The 18,113-nt window shown below is 50.5% G+C and overlaps 1 pseudogene; it reads right to left on the reverse strand.

Annotated features, from left to right (window-relative positions):
- Positions 1–913: 913 nt before the first annotated feature.
- LOC120695962 lies at positions 914–4,489 on the reverse strand (annotated as a pseudogene).
- Positions 4,490–18,113: the final 13,624 nt, after the last annotated feature.

The raw sequence follows: 18,113 nt of genomic DNA on the forward strand, positions 1-18,113 counted from the left end.
TGCTGACACCGCGGCCGCGAGCAGCGCGAGCAAAGGCGACGGCAGGCGGTAGGAGGAGAAAGGCGTCATGAGATGAGATGTTCGGGCGGAGACACAGGCAAAATGGTCATGAGAAGTGTGGCAAGGGTTGCAAGAAAATGGGTCTAGTTGATGGCACAAATGCACAATGCGGCTGATGGGTGAGTGGACAGTAACGGAGTCAGAATCAAAATCTACGTATGCGAACCTACTGCTACAAGTTTGTTTAAAGAAACACATACATATACAAGAGATTACAATGGAATAAAATATGGATATTGTCATCAAATATGCACAAATATACTATTGATCAACCCGTGAGTTGTAATTGTATGAAAATACAAAGAAATTTCAGTGGATCTCAATTTGTAGGCCCTTTCGGTATTTAACTTCGGGTATGCGAAAGCAAATAAATACAAAGGAAGATAGAGAACTGTAAAATCGCCTTTCTTAGTATTGGGACCTTCCAATAATATTTTATTGTGAGATTTTTATTGAAATATCGTTGGATGTGATGTAAGAGCATCTCCAGCAGCTCCTCGTTTCCCAATCCAACTAACAATTGGGAGAGTTTATATAAAATACTATATTGGAAGAGTTCATATAAAAATAGTGATCCAACAGATCTCCTTCTCTTTTCCATTTTCTCAATGATTATTGGGGCAAATCAATCATTCACCTCAACTCTCCCAAATAAAGGTGGAGTTGAAGTTTTCCCAATATATTAGTAGCAGAGAGGCAGGCTCAGCCCGCATAGCAGGCCGCCGGCCGGCCGCTGGCGGCGGCCGTGCTCGGTGCGCCACTGCCGTACCCGCCACCCGGCGATCCAGCCAAGAAAGATGCCGTCCGCTGAAAGCACTGAGGACCGGCAAAGCAAGGCATCGGAGGACCAAGTCTGAGCGTGTTTCCTAATAACCAACAACCAACCAACATAGCCGGCCGGTAGGGAGGGACACAAAAGTTGGCCAGTTGAGACAGAATAGCGCGGCGTGAAAAAAAAGTGTTTTAATTTGTTTCTCCAAGGACAACAACAAAAAGAAGAAGAAGGACGAATGCCCGATGATCTACGGCGCCGGCCGCAGGGAGGAGAGGACGACGTCCTGGAGGGAGCTGTCCTTCTGCATCGCCGCCTTGAACTCGTCGAAGGTCACCTTGCCGTCGCTGTTGGCGTCCATCTCGTCGAACATCTCGTCCAGCTTCCCCTGCTCCGTGATGTCCCCCCGGCAGGCAGTCCTCCGGCAGCGCCTGGGGTGGGCAGCAGCAACACTCGCGTCTCGTCAGCTTTATTTTTTCTAACCCAAGCTTGAACATTGAACAAAAACTACTCCCGAATAGAGGGATTTTCTAGCCCTTACTCGCAGCATTGACGCCAGCTCCTCCTTGCTGATGCAGCCTGACCGGTCGGCGTCGTACATCTGGGAAATTAAACATTTTACGCGTTCATGATCAGGAGAACATTTTTTTTTCGGCCAAATTAAGATGTCGTGTTCATGATTAGACATTTTCTATTTCTGGGTTGTACTTGTACCTGGAAGCAGAGCCGGAGGGCGTCGTCGCCTCGGGAGTTCCTGAGGCTGGACAGCCCGCAGAGGATCTCCCGCATGTCCACGGTGCCGTCGCGGTTGTTGTCGAAGAGGTCGAACACGCGCGGGGCCAGAGGGATGAGCGGCTCCATCTTCATCGCCTTCAGGACCTCCTCAAACTCCGCCAGCGTCGCGTTCTCGCCGTCCGCGTATCTGCCCCAGGATAATCATGTTCCTCAGCACACGTAAGCAAACATGTACATTCATTTCGCAAGCCTTTTAGAATTTGACCCTCTGACCCACATGTCATGTCAGTGACTCAGGTTAACCCCGCATGTCGCTGTGATAAAGGGGGTCAAATTCTGAAAGGCTTGCGAATTTAAACGTAAATTCTAAAATCTCTCTAGTACTCACATTTGGGCAAAATGAACACGTAGATTGTCTAGCTCCTCGGAGCTGAGGTCATGGGTTCCCAAAAGGTTCCTTAGCCTCTTTGTCCTCAGCGCCACCTTGCTGCTAAGGACGCTGGCTATCGCCGCCGCCCGCAGTTTCCTTCTAGCATTGAACCTCTGCAGTTTTGATACCACTTCTGCATCCATGAGGTCTTGCTTTGCGCAGTCCCCGATTACCCAAGGATGCCTCAGAAGCTGGATTGGATCATAATGAGGTATATCGATCCAAGTTAAGTACAGTTATATATAGGTCAATATGGCCAAGATGGAGAAAAGAAGCATTGAGACAGACATCACTTGCTGTTGGCCTCTTGTAAGGCTCGACAGAAAGAAGACTGGAAATCAATTCTTTGGCTGATGAAGATATTGTTTTCCATGTATGGTCCTGAAAACTGAACTCACGATGAGCACAGAATGTTAGAGCAAGACATCACGTTACTGAAAGACATTCTCTTGATTTTTGAACCCTCAGTTTTTCACTCTGTTTGGTTGGCTATGGCTGGTGGCTGGTGTCTGGTGCTGATTTGCTGTGAGAGAAAAGTACCGTTGGCTGGCTGACTGGCTGGTGGCTGGTGCTGATTTGATGTAAGAGAAAAACACAGATGACCGAGTTTCTTTTCGACAGACCTTTGGCATAGTCTTCATCTAATCTCGTGTACTCCAACCTAACTCACCTTTTGGTATTTTTCTCAGCAATTTGATTGGAACGTTGTGAGGCTTGTGCAGAGGAGAAAATATATTTTACAAACAGGGGAAAGGAAGGCCCGTTAGGCACTGATGTTGGGAACTTAGACATTGAAAGGGGACCAATGATAGGACATATTAAAATTCAAGTGCCCCAACGGCTACCACAAGAAGACAATTCATTCAGCCCTGATTGACAGGCCTGCTACCATGCCTATGCAGCAGTTGCTCCAAAACGGCAGATGGAAGGTTCAGAGCCATGCCAAATTAGGGGCCGTTTAGTTCCCAAAAAATTTTTAGGCAAAAGTTTTTGGGGTCGTTTGACCACTAATTAGGAGCATTAAATATAGATTAATTATAAAACTAATTACACGGATGGACGGGAAATCGCAAGGCGAATCTATTAAGCCTAATTAATCTATCATTAGAGGTTGGTTACTGTAGCACAATATTGTCTAATCATTGCATAATTAGGTTCATTAGATTCGTCTCGCGATTTCACCTGGGGGTTATGGAATGGATTTTGTCAATTATTCATATTTAATACTCCAAATTAGTAGTTAAACATTGCAAGTTACTGTAGTGCGTGAAAATTTTTGAGAACTAAACGGGCTATTATTACCTAGTTCCTCCTAGGTGACCTCGTCTTCAAAATGTACTTTATTAGGTTGGATCTACTGAGACAGCAGGGAAATAATTCTGGTTTTGTTGGCAAATGAAGATAGACTTAAAAAAAATCAATCTAACTCCCATTTCCATTACAAGTGAGCCAACGTGTTCCATATTGTTACAGCAGCAGGTCAGTTATATAAATGACGAAAAATGTGAATTTATCAAAATACGGGTCACAAGATAATTCCAAACACCACCGAACTCAAATTGAAAAGCATTGTATTCAGGGAGGGTTTTAGCTACAAAAAGGGGACTTACATGCAGGATCCGCTGCTGCTTCTCCCGATTCGTTGCAGCATGAAATGGTGGGCATCTGAAAAATACACAAAGTAAAAAAAAAATCCTTGAAACCATGAACAGGAGATCAAACCAAGAGAGAATCAGGCCAAACATACCTACCCAGACAAAAGAATGTACAGGATCACCCCAACGGACCACATGTCACTCGCAGCCGAGACATCCTGCCTCGAGAGAGCTTCCGGCGAGACGTAATCGACCGACCCGAACAGCGTCACGATCGGGTCGCTGAAATCCTCGACGGAGCTCAGCCCGAAGTCCATGATCTTGAGCGTGGAGTCCTCGTTCCTGTCGGCGAACAGGCAGTTCTCCGGCTTGAGGTCCCTGTGGACGATGCGCGCCCTGTGCAGCGCCTCCAGGCCCCGCGCGATCTGGCGGACCACCGCCGCCGCGTCGAACTCCGAGTAGCGGTCGCGGCCCACGATGCGGTCGAAGAGCTCGCCGCCGGAGCGGAGCTCGAGGACCAGGTGCACGCCGTGCGCGTCCTCGTAGACGTCGCGCAGGCCGATCACGTTGGGGTGCGGCGCCACGCTCTCGACGATCCGCCGCATGACGAGGATCTCGTTGGTGAGCAGCGCGTCGGAGATGGACACCTGCTTCCACGTCGGGAGGCCGCTGCCACCGGCCGCCGCCGCTGACCCTTACTTCGTCGTCGCCATGGCCGCCGGGCCGAGCCGGCGCAGGGCCTTGATGGCGACCTGGGTCTTCCCTTCGGACCTGCTCACCCCCCCCCCCCCCCCCCCCCTTCTCACGATCGAGAACCCACCGCGGCCAAGAACGTCCGCAACTTCGTAGTCATCGGACAGCTTCCGGCTCTCGGTCTTGGACATCGGCCAAGCAAGTTTAATTATGCAAGGAGCAGGAACTAAATACTGGTAGCAGATGCCTGATTGAGAGGCCCTAATAATAACTGGAAAATTGGTAGTAACCCAGCAACGATCAGTGTGTTTTATTTGTACAAGAAGAAACTAGAGCGGCATGTGCTAGACGAACAACAACTAGACCATATAGCTCTCTGGGGTGGGGAACAAGAAGAAGGAAGATTGGGAAACAGCAGGACAGAAACTGGGAGCAGCAGCTGGGACTATAAAGGGACGTACCACATAACTTATAAGTAGCTTGCCTCTATGATCAATGTAGGAGCAGACTGAGAGAGGAGAGGGCTTATAATAAATAGTGTAAAGTGGGGGTGCTGAAGATGGTGACGATAGAAGAAAGGGACATGCATGTGCAACAACCAGCGCAATGGAATAAACTCATTGAGGATTTCTTTTGTGCTAATGGCAAAATGACAAGAATATAGAAATGGGTTTATAGGAAGTGGGCGTCAGGCCGCAATGGTTTTTGTTGACCTGGTTGCTACTGCTCAGGGGCTGCTTTGAATTGGTCTTCACTCGGTGAGGCAAAACATTGTCAGTTTTGCGGTTGCCTTGTGTAAAATTCCAGTGTGCATGACAGCATCATAATTCACGAACATGCTCAACGACCGGAACGGGCGACTAGCGTGGGAGGAATAAATGAGCATAAGGTCTATGTTCCGAATTCAATTCGATACGCCTGTATTCTAACTGGTAAGTGACATAAGCCAACTCATAATATGCTCAGCTAGGAACGGTTAGACACAAAACCGAAGCAAGCGAAAAGCAATCTACTCGAGCAAATTAAAACATAATACAGTGGGGAAGCAATGATTCACCAAAGTGCCAAAAAAACATTTCTAAAAAGACTTGCAAAAAAAGAACTTTCTTCACTAAGCACGGAACAATTAAAAAAGGATTAGTAAAGCTCAAAATCAAGCAGAAGCAAATCTTATCAAAAAAGTCGATTACAAGTCTCACCAAAAAGACTAGAACTAATCACTACAAAAGAGTCCCCTTAACTACGCATGCAGAGACTAGCAAAGATTATCAGGCACCAGAGTTAATCAACAAAAGCTAAAGCATGCAAGGACTAGCAGAGATTTTTAAAAGCGGTAGCAATTAGCTAGCCTAAACAAGCGACTAAATAAATGCGAGAGCTGAAGAGAAGAGACAGACCAAACCTCGGGCACCCGGGCTGTGCTGTGCTCTAATGCCGGCCTGCTCAGCTTGCACGCTGCAGCATGCCCTGGCCCGTGTGCTTTGCCTGCTGGCTGCTGTTCGGGCTGCGAGACCAGCAACTGCTGCTTGCCTGTTGGCCCACCACTGGCTGGCTAGCCTTGGGCCGCGCGCACGAGCTTGGCTGCCTTCAGCAGCTGCCGGCCTGCAGCCGTGAATGCTGGATGAGATACCGAAGCCGGCGACCAGAGGGGGGTGAATGAGAGCCGATCAAAATTTCTTCGAAATTCGAATCGTCGGCCTATGTCCCAAAATCGCCCAAGCCCTTAAGCGTTCTGACCAAAGTTTGGAGTAGCTATTGAAAAACTAAACCAACACAAAAAGCCTCGAACGAGCGAGCGAAACCACGAAGCAAATCGGAAGCGAATTGATAAAACTGCAGAACTGATCTGCCTGGACCGGTCTGACCGGAGCACAGGACCGGTCTGACCGGTCACGTCTGTTCAAAAACTTGCAGACCGGTCTGACCGGTCTTGCCTACCGGTCTGACCAGTGGCACCCAGAAAACCCCCGAAAACTTGGATTCAAACGATGAAACTCAACCAAACGACCACGAAAATCGATGAAACTTGGGGGATAGCTTCGCCCCTACTCCGTGAACATATCCCCAATAGATCTCGTCCTAAAGATTAAAGAAACTCGAGAATTCGATGGGAGATCAAGAAGGGATGGGGTTTTCTCGAAACAATTCAAGAACTCCAATTCTGAAGAGCTCGTGATTCCAGAGGGTTTAGGACGAAGCTAGGAGCACGGGAATCACTCCAAAGAGCTCTACGAACCGTCGCAATCAAGTGCATCAAAAACGAAACAAAAATCCATCACAAAAAGCACAAGAGGGACATAATTGGATTGATTCAAAAGCCCAGAGGGCACAAGGAGGATAGTGCGTCCTTTCCCAATCAAATCCAATACAAAGTATCACAAATCCATGGACTAATCTACTCTAAAGAGAAGAACAGAGGGAGGGAGACACAGGGGCGGCGGCCTGGAGAACAGAAGAGTCCACGAACAGATTACAAAAGCCGCAATTCACCTAACACAAGTGAAGGGGTATTTATACCCGCGGGACCGGTCAGACCGGTTGGTTAGACCAGTCAGACCGACGCCCGTCACCTCCTCGCCCGCAGCGAGGCCCTAAACGCCGTCCGACGCCCGTGCCTCCACGACTTGACGTCTTCAACCGCCGTCCGCCTCCTTGGTTTTGTGGCGCAAACCAAGAAACCCACCTTCCGTCGCCACTTGCGCCCTCGATCCAGGAGTGGACGCCACAGCTGCCGCCCGGTCCGAGCTCCGGTCCCGGCTGCCCTTCACCGCCGTCCACCGCACGGTCCATCGGCCACAGCACCTCCACGGCAGCTCCCCGTCGACACTCGACGCCCGTGTACCTGCAATCCAAAGACCAAGCGCACGATCACACCGCACGGTTGACAATTCACTCATCACAAGCAGGATAGAGTACTCAACATTCCTCAATCTCCCCCTTGATGAGTGCATTGTCAACACACCACAAACGAATCAAGAAAAGTGAAACCAGAAAAGAACAAAGAAGCACACACTAGTGACAAAAGGCTCAGAAAGACAGGAACAGTCACTTGCTCAAGCAAAATTGATCCCCTAAGACAAGGGCAAAGGCTCGACGCAATCGATCAAAAGCCAAAACATGACTCCTCAAAGACAGAGGTAACGCTCGACGCAGTCGTGCAAGAAGCAGAGGGAAAACGAGGAAAACCAGGAGCCAAGAACAAAGCAGAAACTCCCCAAGTAAAGCTTTTCCCTCTCACAAGTGCAACTCTCCCAAAATGATGCACTCTCGAAGCCCTGTGCACAACAAGTTTTTCAAAAGTCAAACAAGTCTCCCCCTTTTTCGATCACTTCTCTCAAAATTCTCCCCCTTGTTGGCACATGCACACATCAAGGCTAAAAATGACCTAAAGCTCCCCCTGAAACTGAGACTCCCCCTGAACATATGTTATGCAATGAATGCAATGCAGGAGGTGTAAGTGAAAGCATTCAGGGATACAATGATATGAGCAACAACTAGTCACAAGCACGTGTGCATCCATAAACAAGACCTGCATCTAGCTCAACAGGGTATATCAAATCAGTCTAGAGCTAGGCAAGTTCCAGTTTAGGAGAAATAAAAGCATCACCCAGATCTAGCACTAACAAGAAGGGAAAGGAAAGCAGTGCTAATCATACTCATACAGGTGAGCCAAACCAGTCAAAGCACGTTGCAAACATTCATTTTTCAATCAAATTATATCAAGCAATTCTTAATGCCAGGGGTTGAAAGCTTGTCATGCTTTACTTAGCAACGAGGCCAAGCCTATGCCAAAGACAATCAGAAGCTTAAGACACTCGTTTCAGTCATGCACAGCCTTGCCCGGGTTCTCACAAGTGCAAAGTGAGCCGTCCCGAAAGCTCGATCAGTGCGACAAGCAATCCCACCTGGATCTTTTCAATCCATTTCAAGAACAGTTCAAGCAATTTTATTAGATTTAGATCATTTCAAGTATGAATTGTTGAACGAAAGGCTACACTAGCATGAATACGATAGCAAAGCATATCAACACGCCATAACATGCTAGTAGCCAAGACAGGGTGATCATGTTTTCAGATTTTCAAAACAAAATAGCTTAACTCAGATAATGTCATATACAAAGCGGAGTAAGCTATACATGATCCAATTTATCAACTCACACTAGCAGGCACTAGAAGATTATAGCAATGTATACAAGAACGCTAGTGCAAGTGAGACAATACAAAATGCAAACATGTACAATGCATATGCACAATGCAACTACCAAACCTAGAAAACGAAGAGAAGCAAATAAAACTAACCAAAGAAAAGTCAGCGATCAAAAGGGATAACAAACCCCAAGCTCCCCTCGCAAGCGAGTAAAGGTGTCCTGCTCAAGCGGTTTGGTTAGGATATCTGCGGTTTGCCTCTCTGAAGGGACATGGATCAAGTCTATGTGGCCTCTCTCATGATTGTCTCGCAGGAAATGGAACCGGATATCTATGTGTTTGGTTCTGGAGTGTAGGATAGGGTTCTTTGCAATGCTAATAGCGGACATGTTGTCTACAAAGATGGGAACCCTACCAAAACTCAATCCATAATCCTGTAAGGTTTGTTTCATCCAAAGTATCTGGGAGCAGCAGCTAGCAGCGGCAACATACTCAGCTTCTGTGGAAGAAAGCGCTACGCTAGCCTGCTTGAGAGATGACCAAGACACCAAAGATGTACCGAGAAATTGACATGTGCCGGATGTCGACTTGCGATCCAACCGACACCCACCGAAATCGGCATCAGAAAAGCCCACCAAAACCAAAGAAGAATCCGCAGAGTACCAAAGATCAAATTCAGGGGTGAATTTCAGATACCTGAAGATGCGTTTCACCACCTGCCTGTGTGAGGTGCGCGGAGAAGCCTGGTACCGCGCACAAAGGCCGACGCCGAACTGAATGTCCGGCCGCATCGCCATCAGGTACAGGAGGGAGCCGATCATGCTCTTGTACTCCTTCTGGTCCACTGCCTCACTATCCAAGTCCTCATCAAGCGTCGTCGATGTGCTGATCGGAGTCGGCTGAGGAGACAGGTCGCTCATGTCGAACTTCCGCATCAAGTCTCTAGTGTACTTGGCTTGATGAACAAAAGTGCCCTGAGGAGTTTGCTTGATCTGAAGCCCGAGGAAGAACTGCAGCTCACCCATCATGCTCATCTCGAACTCCCTGGACATCTGCTCAGAAAACTTGGAGACAAGAGCGTGAGAAGAGCCACCAAAGATAATATCATCCACGTATATCTGGACTAATAGAAAGTCAGTGCCAGACCACATGAGGAACAAAGTTTTATCCACACATCCCATTTTAAAGCCCTGAGCCAGCAAAAAGGTTTTCAATCTATCATACCAGGCTCTAGGTCCATGTTTCAAACTGTAAAGGGCTTTCTGAAGTTTGTAAACACGGTTTGGAAACTTGGGATTTTCGAAACCAGGGGGTTGTTTCACATAAACCTCTTCTTTGATGAAACCATTTAAGAAGGCAGATTTAACATCCATTTGGAAAACTTTAAAACCCTTGGAAGCAGCAAATGTAAGAAAGATTCGAATAGCTTCCAATCGAGCAACAGGGGCAAAAGTCTCCTCAAAATCAATACCCCCTTTTTGGCAAAACCCCTGGGCAACAAGACGAGCCTTGTTCCGAACAACCAAACCATCCTCACCCTGCTTGTTTTTGAAAACCCACTTCGTTCCGATGGGATTACAAGCAGGTGGAGGCTCGACTAAGACCCAAACTTGGTTTCTTTCAAAATTTTCAAGTTCCTCATGCATGGTATTGACCAAATTAGAATCAAAAAGAGCGTGTCCAATATCTTTGGGCTCAAAAGAGGCAACAAACGCTGAATGAGCAAAGCCAGCGATACTGGTTACCTTGGACCTGGTGACTCGCTCGTTGAGATCACCTAGCATCTGTTGAGGTGGATGGCGGCGCTGAATGTGTCGCGGTGCTTCCCGTGTCGAAGTTGCCTCCTCCTCAACCAAAGCTGGTGCCTCCTCAGGTGCAGCTGGTGAAGCCTGAGTCACCTCCTCGAACAGCCCCCGTGAAGTAGACGTAGTCGGATCGGGGCCGTCGTCATCGTCCGAGCTCGTAGCAGAGATAGCTGCGTCCACAGCACGCGTGGTAGCCTCAGCATCGCCATCTGCAGCTTCTTCCTCCTCATCTTCAAAGATGGAGGTGCCGAGCTCATCATCTCCTGCAACTTCAAAGACAGAAGAATTGCACGGTGCAGGCTCGTCGAAAGTGACTTCACAAGTCTCTCTGACAATGTTAGTATCAATAATCAGCACACGGTACGCTCTAGAGTGAGAAGCATAACCGAGAAAAACACCGTCAGACAAGCGAGACTCAAACTTATCAAGATTTCCATCTTTCAGCACAAAGCACCGGCAACCGAAAACTCTGAGATGATCAACACGGGGCTGGGGTCCAAACCGCAACTCATAAGAAGTCCTGTGCATGAAAGCACGCAAGAAAATGCGGTTGGACACGTAATAAGCGGTGTTAACCGCCTCAGCCCAGTATTTCCGAGGAGTCCTATGCTCATCGAGCATCGTCCTCGCCATCTCAACCAGCGTCCGATTCTTCCGCTCTACAACTCCATTCTGCTGTGGAGTGTAGGGAGAAGAATACTGATGTTCGAGCCCTTGATCACTGCAAAAGGTGTCAAAACGAGTGTTTTTGAATTCTGTGCCATTGTCACTGCAGATCGCTCCCATGTCCTGGGGTAACTCATTTTTCAACCTCAAGATCAAGTCTCGAACAAACTCGAAAGCCTCATCCTTGGTTCTCATGAAAAAGACCCAAGAATAGCGAGAAAAGTCGTCGACAATCACAAGCACGTACCACTTCCCACCAACAGACATCACCCTAGAAGGACCAACTGTGTCCATGTGTAGCAACTCTCCAGGGTGAGCGGTCATCACCTGATTAACAGGTGGATGTGAAGTAGCAATCATCTTCCCGTGGCGACACGGATGACAAACAAGGTCCTTTTCAAAGTTCAATTTGGGCAATCCTCGGATCAGGCCAAGTGAGCTCAGTCTCGACAACAAGTCAAAGCTCAAATGTCCAAGTCTCTTATGCCACTTCCACAGATCAGAAGAAGGACCAGCCATCAAGCAATGAGAAGGGCCAAAAGGGGTTCCAGAGAAGTCAACCAAGAAAACCCGATCGCGAGGTGTAATCCGGCAAACCAAATCTCCCCTGGAATCCAAAACACGCGAGCAACCCTCCTTGAAGCGAACCTCAAACCCCTCATCAAGAAGTTGCGAAACAAAGAGCAAATTAAAACCAAGATTCGAAACCAAAGCAACTTCTCTCAGGGTAAAGCGATCAGAAACTCGAACAGCGCCAAGTCCACATACCTTTCCTCTTCCATTATCCCCGAACACAATGTACTCCTTTGAGCGCATCGGGGTGAGGCTGGAGAACCATTTGTCATTCCCGGTCATGTGGCACGAACAACCGGAGTCCATGATCCACCTGTTCTCCAAGCCTCCGACCTGCACATCAGTAGTGAGACAAAGGGTGAGTAAATGTCTCAACACTGGGGTTAGCAAAGTGAGAAGCAAACCAATGTCGAGCCATTTGCTCTACAGAAGGGTTAGTAAAACCAGACAAAGCATATCCCCCGTCCCGTCTACCGCGTGACTGACGAACACCACCGCGAGAAAAGCGTGGAGCCTCAAAACCTCCTCCAAAGCCTCGGTCCCGTGGTCCATAGCCGTACTGAAAACGACCAGGAGCACGACCGGCAAAGCGACCACCCACTGGAGCCCGGTAACCACCACCGTCTCCCTGACCTCCACCTACACGGCGCGCCCTAGCATCTCGCCTATCACCACGCCGAGAAGGACCATGCACCCGAGCAGAGTACATGTCCGCGTTCCGTCTCTCCTGTTCTCTCCTCACAGCCCGCTTCCTCCTGAAGCAAAACTCCTCCAGGTGACCTTCCCTGTCACAGAACTCGCAGTGGTACCTCACCTCACGCTTGGGAGGTGGAGGCCTAGCCTGCGGGCGGGGAGGAACAGCCCTCTTCTTCTGGGCAACCTGGGCTGTGGCAGCAGGGAGTGTGTCAAGGGGGTTCCTCAGCGCATTGGGCTTTGGAACCCAAACCTGCTTCTGCGGAGGTGCTTTCGGTGGTTCTTGAAGCACACCATCCGCGGGTTCAACAAGTGAAGGCTGTGTGCTCGTGCTAGCAGTGTTTCCAGCAGCCTTGCCAATCTTACCGTACAACCAGTCAAAGTCTGACTTCGTGTATATGTAACCAACAACAAACCCATCACCACGCTTGAACTGCTTAATCATCATGCCCAACTGCGGCTCACTGCTAGAAACCCAACTCAGAATCGCCCTAAGATAGGTATTCTCATTCTCTAAGTTGGCTTTCTCTGCCGCAAGACTATCTAGATCAGCAATCAAACCAGGGCAAACAGAGCAGACAATAGGTGGGCTAGACTCTACGACCTTAGTCTTTCCAAAAGACTTGATCAAAGCGTTCTTCTCCTCTAGCTCCGACCTAAGCGTGGGACAAAGCTTACAAGCGCCAAGCAAAACAGACCTAGATCTAAGCTCCTCTAGTTCACAAACAACAGTAGCAAACTTGGACTGCAAAGAAGCTAGATCAGACTTGAAGATAGGACACTAATCGCATTCAAGCACATCACTAACAATGGGAGCGTCCTTGACAAGTTCAAGCTCATGCTTGGCCTTGGCTAGCTCGTGAGACACATCAGAAAGCGAAGTCTTAGCAACATCTAAGTTCGCGATGTTCTCATCATGCTTGGCACGGAGAGCAACAAGATCGTTCATGTGAGATATGCAGCCAGCGCACTCATCCTCACTAGATTTCTCCCTAGCACAAGCCAGCTCAGCCCTAAGCTTTCTACGCTCTCTAGCTGCTTTCTTAAGCAGTCTCTTCTAGTTGTCGAGAGCGGCGTACAACTCCCTAAACTCTGTATCAAGCAGGTCGATCGTGGAGTTTACCTCTGAATCGCTCTCGGATCCAAGAGAAGAGCCGGAGTGCATCGGTGTAGCATGTCCACCTGAAGACGCACGAGCACCATCAGCTTCGCCCACCATGGTGCAGAAGCTCTTGCGCCGACCGGCCGCCAAGCAAAGACCGATGAAGCCGGTCGCTTCCTTGTCCCGCTTCTTCTTCTTCTTCTTCTTATCGTCGTCGGAGGTCGGTGAAGAAGAGCGGTCGGTATCGGAGCTCTTGTCGAGGTCGCTGAGCTGCGCCAGGAAGGCCTTCTCCCACTTCTTGGCCTTGTACTGGAAGTGCTTCTTGAGCGACTCTTTGTCGAAGCGTCCTCCCCGGTCACGACTGCGGTGCTTGTGGCGCCGACGCTCCTTGTTGGAGCCTCCCTCGTCACGGTCACGGTGGCGATAGTAGTCGAAGGAGTTGTTCTGGCCACCGCCGGACTTCTTGGGGGCAATCAATGACGAAGTGGTTCAGATCGCCGCAGTTGTAGCACCCGGGTTTCTTCTTCCTCTGCCTGTTGTGGTAGACGCGCTGGAACTTGCTGATCAGGAGGCACAAGTCGTCGTCGCCCAGCGTCTCCAGCTGCTCATCTGAAACAGAAGGCAAAGAGGTAAGAGAAAAGTCAAGAGCAGAGTTAGCGTTAGAACCCGATCCACCACCTGGGCCAGTCACAAGAGCGACGCTCTTGGAAGGAGGGGCACCATTGAGCTTGGCTCGTGTTTAGTTATCCACCTCCGTGGCCTTGAGCTTGCTGAAAAGCTCGTTCACCGTCAGAGTCTCATAGCCAGCAGACTCAATGACGGTGTTCACCTTGAGATCCCACACAGAGCGATCAAGTGCGTAAAGCAACTTAATGGCCTTCTCGTGCTCTGTGTACTCAAGGGCATCAGCAGATCTGTTCGCATTGACTTTGTTCACAATCGACTGAAAACGACTGAACATCAAGTCAATGCTCTCACCCGGCTCCTGTGTGAAGTTCTCGTACTGACGCCGGTGAGTCTCGAACAGTCTGGCCTTTACCTGAGGTGTACCCTCGTGGTAGTTCTCATGGCACGTCCAAATTTTGTGGGCTTCCTGAAAACCCTGGACGCGTGAGAACTCCGCACGAGAAATGCCAGCGAACAAGACATTGACGGCCTTGGCGTTAGCCTCGTGCTGGGTCACCTAAAGAGGCGTGGCCCGAACAGCAAGCACCTCGTAAAGCTGGTTCGTGGTAATCTCCCAGACATCGGCTCCCATGCTCTGCAAGAAGGCTGTCATGCGAACCTTCCAGTAGGCATAGTCCTCGCCGGAAAACACTGGGATCTTACCAAGACTCGCTATGGTCGCCGAGTGATTTTCGAACCGGTTAAGGTACTGAAAACCTCAACCAAGCTCTGATACCAATTGAGAGACCGAAGCCGGCGACCAGAGGGGGGGGGGTGAATGGAAGCCGATCAAAATTTCTTCGGAATTCGAATCGTCGGCCTATATCCCAAAATCTCCCAAGCTCTCAAGCGTTCTGACCAAAGTTTGGAGTAGCTATTGAAAAGCTAAACCAACACAAAAGGCCTCGAACGAGCGAGCGAAACCACGAAGCAAATCGGAAAGCGAATTGGTAAAATTGCAGAACTGATCTGCCTGGACCGGTCTGACCGGAGCACAGGACCGGTCTGACCGGTCACGTCTGTTCAAAAACTTGCAGACCGGTCTGACCGGTGGCACCCAGAAAACCACCGAAAACTTGGATTCAAACGATGAAACTCAACCAAACGACCACAAAAATCGATGAAACTTGGGGGATAGCTTCGCCCCTACTCCGTGAACATATCCCCAAGAGATCTCGTCCTAAAGATCAAAGAAACTCGAGAATTCGATGGGAGATCAAGAAGGGATGGGGTTTTCTCGAAACAATTCAAGAACTCCAATTCTGAAGAGCTCGTGATTCCAGAGGGTTTAGGACGAAGCTAGGAGCACGGGAATCACTCCAAAGAGCTCTACGAACCGTCGCAATCAAGTGCATCAAAAACGAAACGAAAATCCATCACAAAAAGCACAAGAGGGACATAATTGGATTGATTCAAAAGCCCAGAGGGCACAAGGAGGATAGGGCCTCCTTTCCCAATCAAATCCAATACAAAGTCTCACAAATCCATGGACTAATCTACTCTAAAGAGAAGAACAGAGGAAGGGAGACACAGGGGCGGCGGCCTGGAGAACAGAAAAGTCCACGAACAGATTACAAAAGCCGCAATTCACCTAACACAAGTGAAGGGGTATTTATACCCGCGGGACCGGTCAGACCGGTACGCTGGACCGGTCAGACCGGTTGGTTAGACCAGTCAGACTGGTGCCAGGGACCGGTCAGACCGGTTGGTTAGACCGGTCAGACCGGTGCCAGGGACCGGTCAGACCGGTTGGCCTGCAGCACCCCCTGTACACCATCTCATCCGACGGCCGAGGTTCTTTCTTCGGAACGAAGTCTTCTCCACGATGTCGTCGTCTTGATGAAGATCCAGTTCACGGTTTTGGAGGGTCCGCGAAACCCGGGTAGGTGGCCGGTTTTGAGAAAACCGCCAAAACCTCATGCGCGGGAAGATTCCCGCCTCCACGCCGTGGCCCTAGACGCCGTTCCCGACTCGGCCTTCTGACGGCCCTAGACGCCGCCCGACGCCCGTCACCTCCTCGCCCGCAGCGAGTCCCTAGATGCCGTCGACGCCCGTCGCCTCCGTCAGTCCCGAGACCGACGTCCGTGCCTCCACCACTTGGCGTCTTCAACCGCCGTCCGCCTCCTTGGTTTTGTGGCGCAAACCAAGAAACCCGTCTTCCGTCGCCACTTGCGCCCTCGATCCAGGTGTGGACGCCACAGCTGCCGTCCGATCCGAGCTCCGGTCCCGGCTGCCCTTCACCGCCGTCCACCGCACGGTCCATCGGCCACAGCACCTCCACGGCAGCTCCCCGTCGACACTCGACGCCCGTGTACCTGCAATCCAAAGACCAAGCGCACGATCACACCGCACGGTTGACAATTCACTCATCACAAGCAGAATAGAGTACTCAACATTCCTCACTGGACTGCGCCGTGCGCCGTGAGCCCCCGCCGGGGCCTGGCGCACCCAGCCTGGCCCGCGAACGCCTCCTGGGGCGCGTGCTGGTGAGCCGTCGCCGCGTCGCGTGCGCAGCTTCAGCGCGTCCGCGCAGCGCCGCCGCATGTCTGCCTGCCTCGCAGCGCCGCTGCTCACCTGCCGCGCCGCGTATGACCGGCCGCCACTGGCCATGCGCAAGCAGCTGGCCGCCTCGGCCCCGCGCCGCACGAGCCGCGCGTCTCCCTGCTCGGGCGATACCTGCTGCAAACGCACGAACAGAAGAACCAACCGAGGAAGAACAAGATAATACAGAATCTTCAAACACAAATTATTACTTCATCAAATCTCCATGAATCCAAGCGAATTTTCGATCATAGATGCACAACCAAAAAATCTAAAGATTGCAAAATGGTCAAGTATTCGCTACGAATCTAGAGAAAAATTGAACGCCCCCTTCCAAGAACACGATTTGAGTAAAACACAAAATCCGTGCTGATGATGCATGAGGGATTTGAGGAGAGTTATATCAAAATTACTCACAAGTATCCTAGCAACAAATCCTTTATAGAAATCCGGCTCAAATCGTTACTAATGCGATGAACAAAATCTCGTCCAGAAAACACCTAAAACGCGGAGAGATAGGGTTGACTGGGGCGTTGTGTGGGAGTGAATTCCGACGTGACCTGGCCTCGGTCATGGCGAGAGATGGGTGGGTTCTCTCCATTCACCGAGGGGCACGTGTCCGTCTCCACCAAGGGGGGCAGAGTGGAGCGTTGGGGGGCAGCAGTGATTGCACCAGGCATCCGGTTGGCAGCGTGGGTGGTAGAAAGCTTGGGGAAGTGAATGTGCTGTTGTTCTCGAGCCCAAGGTTGCTGTTCACCACGCCGCGCAGTAACGCGCTGTTTGGTTGGTTCGGCGTGGGCAGCATCCACTGCGTCGTCCACCTCGGGCTGTAGCTGGAGCGCATCGTCAATGGCGAGTTCGCAGGACGAGTGAAGCAGGAAGAGGAGACCGTTGAACTGAAGACTGCCGCGAACGAGAACCACGTTTGCCACATTCGAGTTAGCAAGCCTAGCACGGAAAACGAACGAACAGACTTCAGTCGCACTAACCCTAGCTTGGGGGGGGGGGGGGGGGCAGTTAGAAGGAAACTGAGAAGGTTTGAGACATAGGCGACGTTGAAACGACTTGAACGGAAAGGTGGGGTTAACCAGATGTATGCAGGTTGAGAATGGAGGGGTGGGGAGATGGCACCTGGAACTGCAGTGCTGTAGTAGTCAGAGAGGAGGAGGTGTTCGAAAAGCACCCCAGGCCTGGAACTGAGCTCCCGAGTTGTGGAGCCTGTGGTGGCCTGCGAGCTCGCCGGCGATCTGGAGAGCAGCTCGGGTAGGTTACAGGGGCGTAGCGGAGGTGCGCGGGTGGCTTTTGCGGTGGCGTGGGCTGTGCCGTCGCCGGGGGAGTCCGGGCGGCAGCGGCGGGTGCAGCAGGGATGGGGTCGCCCGCGTTGCAATGTTTTAAATAGCGGGCTAAGCCATTTAGCTATCGATGTCCAAAAACGAGATATAGCCAGCTATAGCCGGAGATTTAAAACCTTGCCGCGTTGCTCACCCCTTCCACCACAACCGACCACACACGCCGCCGCCTCCCTCCACTCTCCTCCCCCAACGGCTGCTTCCGGTTCCTTGCCGCCGACCACCAGGGTTCATCACCATGGCAGCCAAAGCCACTCAGCTCAAGACACTCGAGAACACCCTTTCGTC

This window comes from Panicum virgatum, chromosome 2K (genome assembly GCF_016808335.1).
Source record: "Panicum virgatum strain AP13 chromosome 2K, P.virgatum_v5, whole genome shotgun sequence".
NCBI lineage: Eukaryota > Viridiplantae > Streptophyta > Magnoliopsida > Poales > Poaceae > Panicum > Panicum virgatum.